The sequence below is a fragment of the Pleurodeles waltl genome, chromosome 4_2 (assembly GCF_031143425.1).
Source record: "Pleurodeles waltl isolate 20211129_DDA chromosome 4_2, aPleWal1.hap1.20221129, whole genome shotgun sequence".
Taxonomy (NCBI): domain Eukaryota; kingdom Metazoa; phylum Chordata; class Amphibia; order Caudata; family Salamandridae; genus Pleurodeles; species Pleurodeles waltl.
This window is the reverse complement of record NC_090443.1, coordinates 383544159-383556486: the sequence shown is the minus strand read 5'-3', so window position 1 is coordinate 383556486 and position 12328 is coordinate 383544159.

Here is a 12328-nt window from a genome sequence, read left to right as displayed (position 1 = left end):
AACCCAGGCAGGAGTCCTCAGAGTTGTGGTTCTAAGCAGGTGGCAAGGAAAAGATGATTTGAGTGTCATCTGCATAAGAGAACAGGGTGAGGCCACAACTTTCCACCAAGTCTCCAAGTGGGCAGATGTAGACATTAAATAACATTGGACTTAGGACTGATCTTCGATGCACTCCAGAGGTAAGGGCATGAGGTTTAGATGAAGCAGTGGCCAAGGAGACCTGGAAGGTGTGGTCCTTTAGAAAAGAGGACCTCCAGGATAAGGCTGTCCCTTGAAGATCCAGGTTCGCCAGTCTCTCTAATAGAGTGTTGTGTGACACAGTATTAAAGGCTGTGCTAAGATCAAGTAAAATCAGTGTGGCGTCCTGCCCTTATCCAGATGTCATCTGAGATGTTACATGACTTCCAAAAGGGTGGATTTGATACTGTGTCCTGCCCTGAAACCTGACTGTGAAGGATTTGAGAATTGTTTGGGAATCAAGAAAGGTGGAGAGTTGTGTGTTATGTTTCTCCAAAATGTTGGACAGGATGTGAAGCATCGAGATTGATCCATAATTTGACCAATTGGAGGGGTCCAGATTGTGCTTCTTTAAGAGGGGCAGGACCATGGCAGCCTTCCATGCCTGTGGAATGTGACCCTCTTGTAGGTAGGAGTTAAGGAATCCTTAGAAAAGCTTACACATCATCCGAGATGTTTAATTCCTTGGTAGGAGGAGGCATTTGTAAGCTGGAACTGGGAGTGCTATCGATTGACTGGGATTCTTCTGTTCGAATAGCCATCATAAAATGTTGGATGTTAGTCACCTTTTTAACAAAAAAGTGTGCCAACTCCTCAAATGTAACTGGGACAGTACAGGTGATACGGTGCTTGGTTCAGAGAGTTCCCTAACTACTCTAATAAATGGTCTAGAGTAGTTATGAGCTGTAGAGATTTTGTCTGAATAGAAGGTGGCCTGAGCGGTTCTGCAGAGCCCATGATAATATTTTTATGGATAAATTCTGTTTATTAAATCCTCTGCAATTTGCAAAGAAACACAGCTGATTGCCTATAACCCAGAGGGCCGGCATCATCAAAGAAGCGTGCAGAAGATAGTATAACAGCTTTATGCCTACAACCCTGCAGCTGGAAGCGTTGCAGAGGAAGTTTAAGAAATGAAGACAAAAGCAAAAAAAACTTTAACACACCCCTCTGGCCCCCGAATCCTTCTAAGTGGTCTGTACAGAGAACGCTTTTAGGCAAATGGTAGCTAATGATAGTGCTGTCTATCATGTGGTTTAAGATAGGGTGGCAGTGGCTGCTGATTAAGATGGTGGGAGTAGGCAAAGCAATTTGAGATATTTAGGACAGGTGAGCTCATTAATTTCTGATGATAGTATGCGTATGAATGGTACCCAGAGCTCAGTGTAGGTGTTGTGATGCTGGTCAACCAATAGGAACAGTTTTTCCATTCCAAGTGTGAATCATAGTTTGTGGAGCCAGGTAGTATGATCAGGGATCCTCTCAGTGCCCTATAAGGACGGGATCACTTGGTGGTCTGCCCCTAGCACTAAGGCCATTTGTTTCCCCCTAGGGGAGCGAAGAGGGAAGGTTCATGGATTAGGGAGTCCCGCATGGTATAAGCTGGAGGGATCGTGGTGTCAAAAGCATGGTCAATAGCATCAAGGATACTGTCCCAGTAGTGTTTCAGCTTCGGACAGTGACATAAAGGTGGAGCAGAGTGCCAGTGTTCCCACAGCCTCTCCAACAGTCTTTGGAACAGGTCGAGTTGCAAGCCTGGAGCTGTTTTGGGGTGAGGTACCAGTATGTTACAATTTTGTAACCTGTTTCGACACTCGCTATTTTGTGGGTGGAGTGATGGGGTCTGCAATAAATGTCGGTCCGATAGCATCCTACCCAGCTCTGTCTCCCATTTAACCTGAGCCACTGTTTGGGGTGGTGAGATCCCCTTGTTTAGGAAAACGTACAACTCCGTGATAAGGCATTTGTCGTCCTTTTAAAGGATCACCCATTTTTTTAATAGTGTGAATGGTCTCTCAGTATGCAGTTTCAGGGAGGATTGCATCACCCAATGGAAGACTAGGAGGTACTGCAAGCGGTCAGCTTCTGACAGTCTGTAGTCAGTCTTTAGTTGGTCAAACCGTATGATCCTTGAGGATCAAATAAGCACCCCATCCATTTGCACTCTCCCTCCAGCCTACGGAGGAATTGGTCTGGTTGCATCCCCAGGGTAAAGTCTGGGTTAAAGAGAATTGGGGTGATCGGGGACAGAAATGAGTTTGTGTCCCATACTCCGAAAACTAAGCTAGTGACTGGGAAGGAGTAGAGTACCCAAGTCCAGCGTTTGAGAGGGAGCTAGGGTTCCTTCAAGATATGGGAGCCGACCACAGCTTGATCCTTAAAGCACCAATGTTCCTCTGAGAGTGGGCAACTCCACTAAGTAGCGAAGCTGGGAGGCATAGAAACATCTTTGGAGAAGAGATAGCTCCAGTCCATTCTACTGTGTTGGACATTAGAGCAGGTGTTTTGAGAGATGGTGTTTCTTCCCATCCCAGATGAATGTATTGATTTTAAGCTGAAAAGTCTGCAAAGTATAGCGCGGGTCAATGGATGGGCCTGAAAGAGGTACAAAATGCGGGGGAGGTTCAGCATTTTAACGGGCGCTATTCTGCCCAGGCATGAAAGGCGAAGGCGGTGCCATGTGTTCAGATCAGCCAATGTTTGGGAAGTGAGGGGAGCTATGCAGTTCAACCTGATGGTACAGCGGCTAGATCGTGCTAGCTTGATCCCTAAGTAGGTGATAGAGTCCGAGCCCATTCAAAAGGAAACATTGAGAGTAGTAGCCCTTCAAGGGGTGGGGTCTCTGAGAGAGTTAAGATCTGGGATTTTTGCATGTTCACCTTGAGGCTAGACAGGTTCCCAAAAGCCTGGAGCTCTGTAAAGACAGCAGGGAGAGATGAAATTGGGTCCAAGCGGACTAGTATCACAATAACTGCATAGAGGCTACTAAGGTGGCAATCCCCTCCAAATTGTGTCCTGGAGGTAGCTGGGTTGGTTCAGATCTTCTGTGATAGAGGTTCCATGTATAAGGTAAAATGAAGGGGTGAAAGTACGATAATTCTTTTATGCCATTTTATACTTTCGTTTTTTGGCCTCCTCGTGGGACAGCCTGCAAGACCTCTTCAGGCCTTTACACCGCTTTTTCCCCATACATAAAGCCTTCGTGAACCATGGGGCAGGGAGGTAAAGTCTGGCTGAAGAACTGAGTTTAGCTGGGAGGATAATAGTCCCGAATCCAGTCATCTACCGTAGGTTGATATAAGTCAGCCACTTGTCCTAGGTAGGTGTCGTATTACTCAGTTGAGCATTTAGAGATAGGTCATCCAGCCTGGACCAGTTTCTAGTCAAGACTACAGATCCACCCCTCGCTGTGGAGTAAGTGAAACAAATTTTAATAGAGAACGGCACTGCAAAATGGTCCGAACAGAGTAGCAGTAGGGGAGGGTCAGTGTCTACATTTTGTATGTTAGAAAAATAGAATCTAAGAGATGACTCACGTTATGTGTGGGTACTGAGTTAATTAAGTCCAGATTAAGGGCCTTGAGATCTTTTATCAGGGCATGGCCAGAACTGCACAAGACATCCTCTAGATGAATGTTTAGATGCACTAGTAGTATGAGGTTAGCACATCTAAGAACGTGTGGAGCAAATAAGTCATGAACCACCAGTTAACAGCATATGCAGGAGGATGGTAGATTAGGGTGCCGGATACTGTAAAGTTGTACGTGAAGCCAAGCAAATTGAACAGGGTTTTACAGGCCAAAATAGATAGATCCTGAATTTTACATTTGTTATTGTCCTTAAAATCACTGCATATCCCACCTCATGATTTATCCTGTCTGTCTCTTCTAATGATTGAATAGTTTTGAAGTAATGCCACAATCACATTGGGTAAGGAAGCATTATGAAGCCATGTTTCCATTAGAAATACAGGCATAAATGGCATGATCCAGCAAAAAGTTATATAGATGCTGTTGGTAGCTGGGTAGGGATCGACAGTTGATGGTAAAGAAGCGGAATATGCTTCGTAATATGCTGCATACAGAGGTAGCTTCACCCTTCAATAATTTCGGTGTGCGAGTAACATTTCCATTGGCCAAATGCAGAGTTACCGCGTGGGGTAAGCTAGAAGTCGTAGATAGTGTGGTTTTGTAAGCTTGTTAACAGGTCCCGGGATACACTAGGGGTCTTTAAACAGAAGGGGCAAAGTGCTGTCAGTTGGTCAGTGGAAAATATGTTTCTGTATGGCCATAAAAAAAGCAGGGTTCCTGAACATGTTCAGGGGTGCATGGCCACAGATGGGCTTGTCTTAAGCACATCGCACCAGGGCCACTCTAAGTAGGGTCATGTGCTGGAAAACTAGACCGCTAACCGTGTGGTGACAGCATCTCAAAAATGGTTGCTTGCTTAAAGGTACTATGAGTGGGGCTCTTGAACACATGGCACCACACTTGGTAAACTGACTTAGGGCCTGATTATGACCTTGGCCGATGGGATACTCTGTTGCAAATGTGACGGATATCCCGTCCACCGTTTTACAAGTTCCATAGCATATAATGGAACTTGTAATACGGCGGGGGGATATCAGTCACGTTTGTGACAGACTTATCCCCTCTGCCAAGGTCGTAACCAGGCCCTAAGTCTCTTAATCTTAAAAAGTAGGCGGCCCCAGGTCTCCCCAACAGAAAATAAACACAGTGCCCCACAAGTAAACAATTTAAAATGAGGCAAAATGTAGCGCTGCCAGCAGACACCCTACATGAATCTGCTCCTCCACTCCCGGGCTGCTCTAAGTAGGCTGTGTGCTGGAAAACTAGACCGCTAACCGAGCGGTAACAGCATCTAAAAAACGGCAGCTTGCTTAAAGGTACTCTGAGCAGAGCACTTGAACACGTGCACCACGCTTGTGAAACTGACTAAGGGCTTGATTAAGATTCCGGCTTATGTGTTACTCCATCACAATGGTGACGGATAGCCCGTCCGCTGAAATATAAATCCCATTGTATTCTACGGATTTATATTTTGCAGACGGACTGTCCATCACAGTTGTGATGGAGTAACCTGGCCGCCGAAATCTAAATTAGGCCCTACGTCTCTTAATTTTAAAAAGTAAATAAACACAGTACTTAAGCAGGTAAACATTTTAAAATGAGGCAAAATGCAGCAGTGCCAGAAAACACCCTGCCTGAAGCTTTGATAGAAAAATTAAAAAGATACAAGACACTTTTAACTATTTCCATTGGACTTTTTTCATTTTTGCGTGCACCTCTACACATGTAACTTTATTTTAGGAAAGGGTTGAAAAGTAGTAATTTTGTGTAGTGGCAAATACTGTCCCAAGGGTGCACCTCAAGGCAAAAAACTAGGAATAACATCAGAGGAGACTACACACCACCTCCTAAGATACATACGCCAGCCTTTTGACATTTGCAAGACATCCACCCTGGCTAATTCTCTTCCAACAGGAAGGATAAACATTTGTTTGCAGACTTTAACACTGTTTGAAATGTTCTCATTTGTAATGTATTTTTGACTGTAGTTCCCATTTCTTCACCAGGCCTAAAAGCATTTTGCACATTTTTGGCAACAATGTTTATCATTGATATCTTTCAATAAAGAGATTAAATAGCCTCGTGCACTTAATTACATTGAATCACACAACATACCTGGGACTACTGTGTGCCTTCAACAGACTTAGGCCCATTTTTATACTTTTTGACGCTGAGCTGCGGTAATGCAGTTCAATGTCAAAAAGTTTACCGCTGGCTAGCGCCATACCAAGACGCCAGCCAGGTGTCATATTTATGGTATGACACTAGCCGGGGGTAAGGCCCGGCTAGCGTCATGGAAAAGGACGCTACCCTGGTCGGGGAAGGATAGGGGGAACAGGGGATTTAGCGTCAGAGGATGATGCTAGTACGGGCAGAAGCAAAAAAAATGCCTCTGCCCATACTAGCATCATTGTTTGATGTTAAAATACCATGGACATGACTCCTGTCTCAGTTAAGACAGGAGTCATGCCCCACAGCCCAAAGGCCATGTAGGGGGGCCCAAGTTAGGCCCCCTTATGGCACTTCAGAATTTTTTTAAAATACCTACCCGCACTTACCTGGGATGGGTCCCTCCTCCGTAGGTGTCCTCCAGGTGTGGGTGCGAGTGGGTGGGGGTGTCCCTGGGGGCAGGGAAGGGCACATGTGGGCTGTTTCCCTGGTCTCTGACCATGGAAAAAGGCCCACAGGTCCCCTAACGCCTGCCCATACCCAGGCGTTAAATAATGGAGCTAAGCAGGCCTAGCGCCATTATTTAAGGTCCTCCTCCTCCGTGCGTGAATTCAGCACGGAAGGATAAATATGGCGCTAGGGCCATAACATGGGTTTTTGCTGGGGAGCGCCTACTTTGCATCTCATTGACGCAAGGTAGTTCTCCGGAGGCAAAAACCGATGCAAACTCCATAACTTTGGCGCTAGACGTGTCTAGCGCCAAAGTATAAATATGGAGTTAGGTTTGCGCTGAAATAGCATAAAACAATTATGCTAATTCAGCGCAAACTGAGAATAAATATGGGCCTCAGTGACACTGCTCATCTATAAAGATAGAGTGACACCACAATCCCTTCATCCCACTCATCTAGCTCAGACCTTCACTCACTCTACATCATCCATCACATCTATTATTCACTGGAAAATATTATAAAATGCGGCCCTAAAGAACTGCTTACAAATGTGGGAGAACCACAATAGTCATCTTATTGATCTATAACTCCAATGTGAGCTAAGGAACATTTAATGAAGACCTTTTCATTTCCAGCTCATCTGAGTGAAGAGAATAATTCACTCGGCAGCAGAAAAATAAACCAGTCGTAGAAAACTCACAAACGTGCTCCAATTTGAGTTTCAGTGCTAAATTAATGTCAGAATCCCAGTAACCTTCACATGAATACAGGAGCTCCAAGAGAACCCAAAAAATAATCCTTAACCTCAAACACAATGGGGGTTATTCTAACTTTGGAGGAGTGTTAATCCGTCCCAAAAGTGACGGTAAAGTGACGGATATACCACCAGCCGTATTACGAGTTCCATAGGATATAATGGACTCGTAATACGGCTGGTGGTAAATCCGTCACTTTTCCGTCACAAGTAAACAATTTAAAATGAGGCAAAATGTAGCGCTGCCAGCAGACACCCTACATGAATCTGCTCCTCACTCCCGGGCTGCTCTAAGTAGGCTGTGTGCTGGAAAACTAGACCGCTAACCGAGCGGTAACAGCATCTAAAAAACGGCAGCTTGCTTAAAGGTACTCTGAGCAGAGCACTTGAACACGTGCACCACGCTTGTGAAACTGACTAAGGGCTTGATTAAGATTTCGGCTTATGTGTTACTCCATCACAATGGTGACGGATAGCCCGTCCGCTGAAATATAAATCCCATTGTATTCTACGGATTTATATTTTGCAGACGGACTGTCCATCACAGTTGTGATGGAGTAACCTGGCCGCCGAAATCTAAATTAGGCCCTACGTCTCTTAATTTTAAAAAGTAAATAAACACAGTACTTAAGCAGGTAAACATTTTAAAATGAGGCAAAATGCAGCAGTGCCAGAAAACACCCTGCCTGAAGCTTTGATAGAAAAATTAAAAAGATACAAGACACTTTTAACTATTTCCATTGGACTTTTTTCATTTTTGCGTGCACCTCTACACATGTAACTTTATTTTAGGAAAGGGTTGAAAAGTAGTAATTTTGTGTAGTGGTAAATACTGGACGGATTAACACCTCCTCCAAAGTTAGAATAACCCCCAATATCTTTACTGCCTGTCCAACCACAGGCTTAATCAGCAAGTTACCAATATAAAAATACAACGTAACCTGTAATTACAATGGAGAAAGAGATCCCCCACCACAGACAGATGCAGTGAGTGACTTCCCCTCTCTGCAGCTGAATGCTGAGATTGCTGGTGCTTAGAATGCCCCTTCTTCCCATTCAGAGGGTGCCTTCTGGGAGTGCACTGACCACATGCCACCTCAATTTGCTTGTCAGTGGGCCCCCTGATAGCACCTTTGCCTCTGTGCCCCCATCTGTAATAAGGTGTGGGTAAAGAGGTAAATTATTATTTGATTGGGACCGCCCCCTCATGCAAATGATGAAATGCCCCCTTGAAGACGATCTGGGGCACGTGTTACATCAGCATGATCTGTATTACAGAAAGGGTCAAGCAAGCATCTGATGCCACTTCTAAAATGCAAGTTACCCCTCCAGAATCCTCAAGGGTTGACTCTGTGCCTTTCAAAGAGAACTCAAGACTGTTAAGGGGTCTCTGAGATACTGCACCAGCCTTTCAATAGTGGTGCAGGCTGAAGAATATCAGTGACTCTTACTCTGTTGAAGGAATTATTTTGGCAAACTGCTGATGCCTTGCAATTTTTCCATACTAATAAAGTAGAGGCCACTGCTTCTACAGCAGCAAGACTTTGAATAACAGCAAACTAGAAATCAAGGAATGACATTGGTCTTCCTGTGGTGGTTTAACAATAGACAACATTTGCATTGTATGTTGCAATCTGGTTAAGGTGGGTAGAACATCTTACACCATGTGGGTGTTTTACTACTCGCTTTATATGGTGTACGTGCCTGGTCATTTTTATGCACCCCCCTCATGTACTTATTGTAATCAAGTATCCAGGTGGGTGTGGACTTCTGCCAACTGATCCCAGCCAGTGACCAGAGAATTGCTCTTATTGTGAGTTGTAGTGAGCACACATACTTCCTGCCTACATCGGGATTTCACAGCGAGCAAGTTGTTGCAGTGCATGGTACTCCCCCAAACCCTTTGCCTTTACTCCCTGATTTTTGCAGAATTTGTTTTTTTGGCCAGTGCACTTTACTTCGCTAACCAGTGCTAAAGTGCTTGTACTGTCTTCTTAAAAGATGGTCAAATTGGACTACACCTAATTGGCACATTTAATTTATGTGTAAGTCTCTATTAAAATGGTACTATGTGTACCCAGGGCCTGTAAATTAAATACTACTAGTGGGCTGCAGCACTTATTGTGCTACCCACTAAATTAGCATCAGGGCCGGCTTTAGGGCAGTGTGACTGGTGGGGGGGCACTGACCTCAGGGAAAGGCTGTGTTGAGCAATACCCTTTGATTTTAAAACACCTGCTGTAGAGTTCCTTGTGCATCCAGCTTTCAGGCAGCAATAAAAATGTCAAGATAACTCTTGTGATAAATGTTCCTGCTAGAGAAAGAGATCGGATTTGTGCATAGTGGCAGTTTTGACTCACTATAAAGTAATGCAGAAGAATATTATGCCTGCTGCAAAGAACAGATCTGTATTTTATGTGGATAGTGCATTAGTAAAGCCAGCCTTAACCAGTGCATTAAAACAAGGGGCTATGGAGAGATGAAAGACGCTTTTGCCAGATGGTAGAGAGGGAATCTGAAGAGGTTATTGGGCAGGGGGGTTGCCAAAAAAGACTGTTGCACCGGGTGCCACCAGCGCTAAAGCCGGTCCTGAGTAGCATTTTAAAACATATCTTGGGCCTGCAAGTTTAGCTTGTAGTGCAATTTTTACACTGTCAATTAAATGTCACAAAATACTAATTTTACCAGGCCTAAACCTTCCTTTCTAAAGCATATAGCCACCTCTACGGTAGGCCCTATACACCTGCAAGGACAGGGTGCATGATATTACATGTGCTGATGGTTAAAACACTGAAGGTATTTTTTCACTTATGTAAGGCCTATCTCTCTCATTGACTAACACGTTATACCTTATTACAAATAATGTGTGCTAACTTCAGATTGAGAGCAGATAGAGATATGTATCCACACTCAAATTAATTGTAATTTAAAATCCTCTTTTATGGTGAACTTGGATTTCAAGTTAAAATTTAGAAAATGCCACTTTGTTTGGCTGAGCTAACTGTGCTTTTCTGGCAGTATCCTGGGTCATATAACAATTAATGGTTCTGCTGTTGGGGTTAGTGTATTGCTTCCAGAAATGGGAACAAAGAAGGCCTAGGTGTGAGGGCTGTGGGTCTTCCTGACAGGATGGCTGTCCCCTGCACTGATTACACTCCAAAGGACTCTGCCTGCAACACACACAAAGGAACATGACACCAGGCCTGTCATTCCTTTTGCCACCCTAGATAGTTTGGAGCCAAACCCAGAGGAAGAACTGATCAGAACCAGTTTTGGGGGTAGGTCAGGGAGTTACCCCCAGACAAAACCTGGCACCAAGTATAAAAGTAGGACCTTTAGAATCACTCATCAGAACACTACAGGGTCTGTGGAGGTTTGAGAAGAAGGTCTGCCTTGCTGGCAGAGGACTGCCCTGCTGCTGGAAAGACTGCCTTCTTGTCTGAAGAAGGACGACTGTACTTGCTTGCTTTGATCCCAGGCTCTGCAAAATGCCTCCAAGGGTCGTCTGACTGACCTGTGTGAGCTACAGGGACATACCAAGCTCCAGGGGCCTCCCTGCAACTGCCCAGCTGACCAGCACCAAATGGACCTGTCTCAGCCTTGCTGCTGGCCTCTGCTGAAGTGAGTCCTGATCTCCATGAGGTGTACCCCTTGTCCTGGACCTTTGGCTGGCTTCAGTGTGAACTCCTCCTCAGGAAATAGTGAAAATCCTAAAGTTTGGGCTCTTCACAACCACAAAGTGACCTCTTCACTCTGAGAATCGACTACCCGCAACAAACAGCAACGAAAGACCTGCACTTTGCATCAACAGGTACCGTCCGCGATGATCAACCAACCCGAAGCTCCAGCAACAACTGGCTCTTCACACTGCGCCAACATCTGCGATGCTTGACCTTCTTTTCGCACAAGTATCCTCCCCCTCGCGTCACCCTCCAGCGGAACTCTTTGCACCGGTCTTGAGAAGCTAACTTGTCTAATCTGTTTCCTTTATCTGATCTTTGCTCTGTCACAGTTGGCCTGAACTTTTGACTTTCCCCCAGTCAAGCGAGAGCTGATTGCCACAAGTGGTGCTTGGTACTTCTTGCCACTATTTTTACCTAAAGCTTTAAAAATTAACATCTTTGATTCTACTGATTGGATTTCTGTTCTTCTTGTGACATTTTATTTATTAAACTTTACTCTATTTTTCTAAATTGGTTTGGGTTGTAATTTCACTTTATTACTGTTTGTGTTGCATAATTAATTTACAAATTGCCTCTAAGTTGAACCTGACTGCTTTTGTGCCAAGCTACCAGAGGGGTAAGCACAGTTTAATGTAGTGACGTTTGTGGTTCACCCTGACAAGGATTGTGGTTGTTACCTGAGTGGGACTTCTACCCCTCTCAACTAATGACCTCAATTTCTTACACTTACAAACAAGTTTGAGAGGGAATCCTTTGTGATGCCTTTGAAATGCATCATAAGCCACAGTCCTACCTTTGTACAACTTGCAGAACTGCTAGGCTTGTGTATAGAATTTCTCCACATAATGGTAATAACCTTTATGAAGGAGTGATTGTGCAAGCTCCCCATTGGTTAATTTGTAAAAAGAAATGTTCAGTTGCCCAAAGTTCTCCTTTGAAATGTGGATGGTACATTTAAATGTTCGAGCATAGAATACTGAGGCAGCATAATTCTAAAGCCATCTCAGGCCTCTTTAATCCATTTACAGCCACTCCCTTCCCCTTCAGCACTCTCTTGCAGCCTTTGGCTTTCTCCCTTTGCTTTTTTGTTTTTCTCTTCCTCCGCCTTCCCCATATGTGTCGTTTGCTTGCATTAAATACCTGATGCCAAAAAGTAAGTGCCGGCCCTCAAATATAAGTGCTGGTGCCCCCCACTGGAAACCACCAGCTCAAATTCAGCACTGAAGCTCTCATACAATCTTCTCACTAATTTCTAAAGCTGAAGAGCAGCTGCAGAATTTAATGTGGGATCCGTCTATATTTGTACTCTCAGGTTCTATACTTAACCTGTGGAACTCTTGCACAACATGACTGATTGAATAGCAACCACCCTTTGCAAAAGATCAACAACTTGTCAACCACTACATTCTTCTGAGGAGCAAAAATCGTTGGAGACTTGGCTGACAAGTATTCCACGACCTGCCACATTTTGAACAACCTGTCATGGTCGGTGTAAGGAAATGCCTCCTTGGCATGGTTACCCCCTGACTTTTTGCCTTTGCTGATGCTAAGTTATGATTTGAAAGTGTGCTGGGACCCTGCTCACCAGGCCCCAGCACCAATGTTATTTCCCTAAACTGTACCTTTGTCTCCACAATTGTCACAATCCTGGCACTCAGGCAA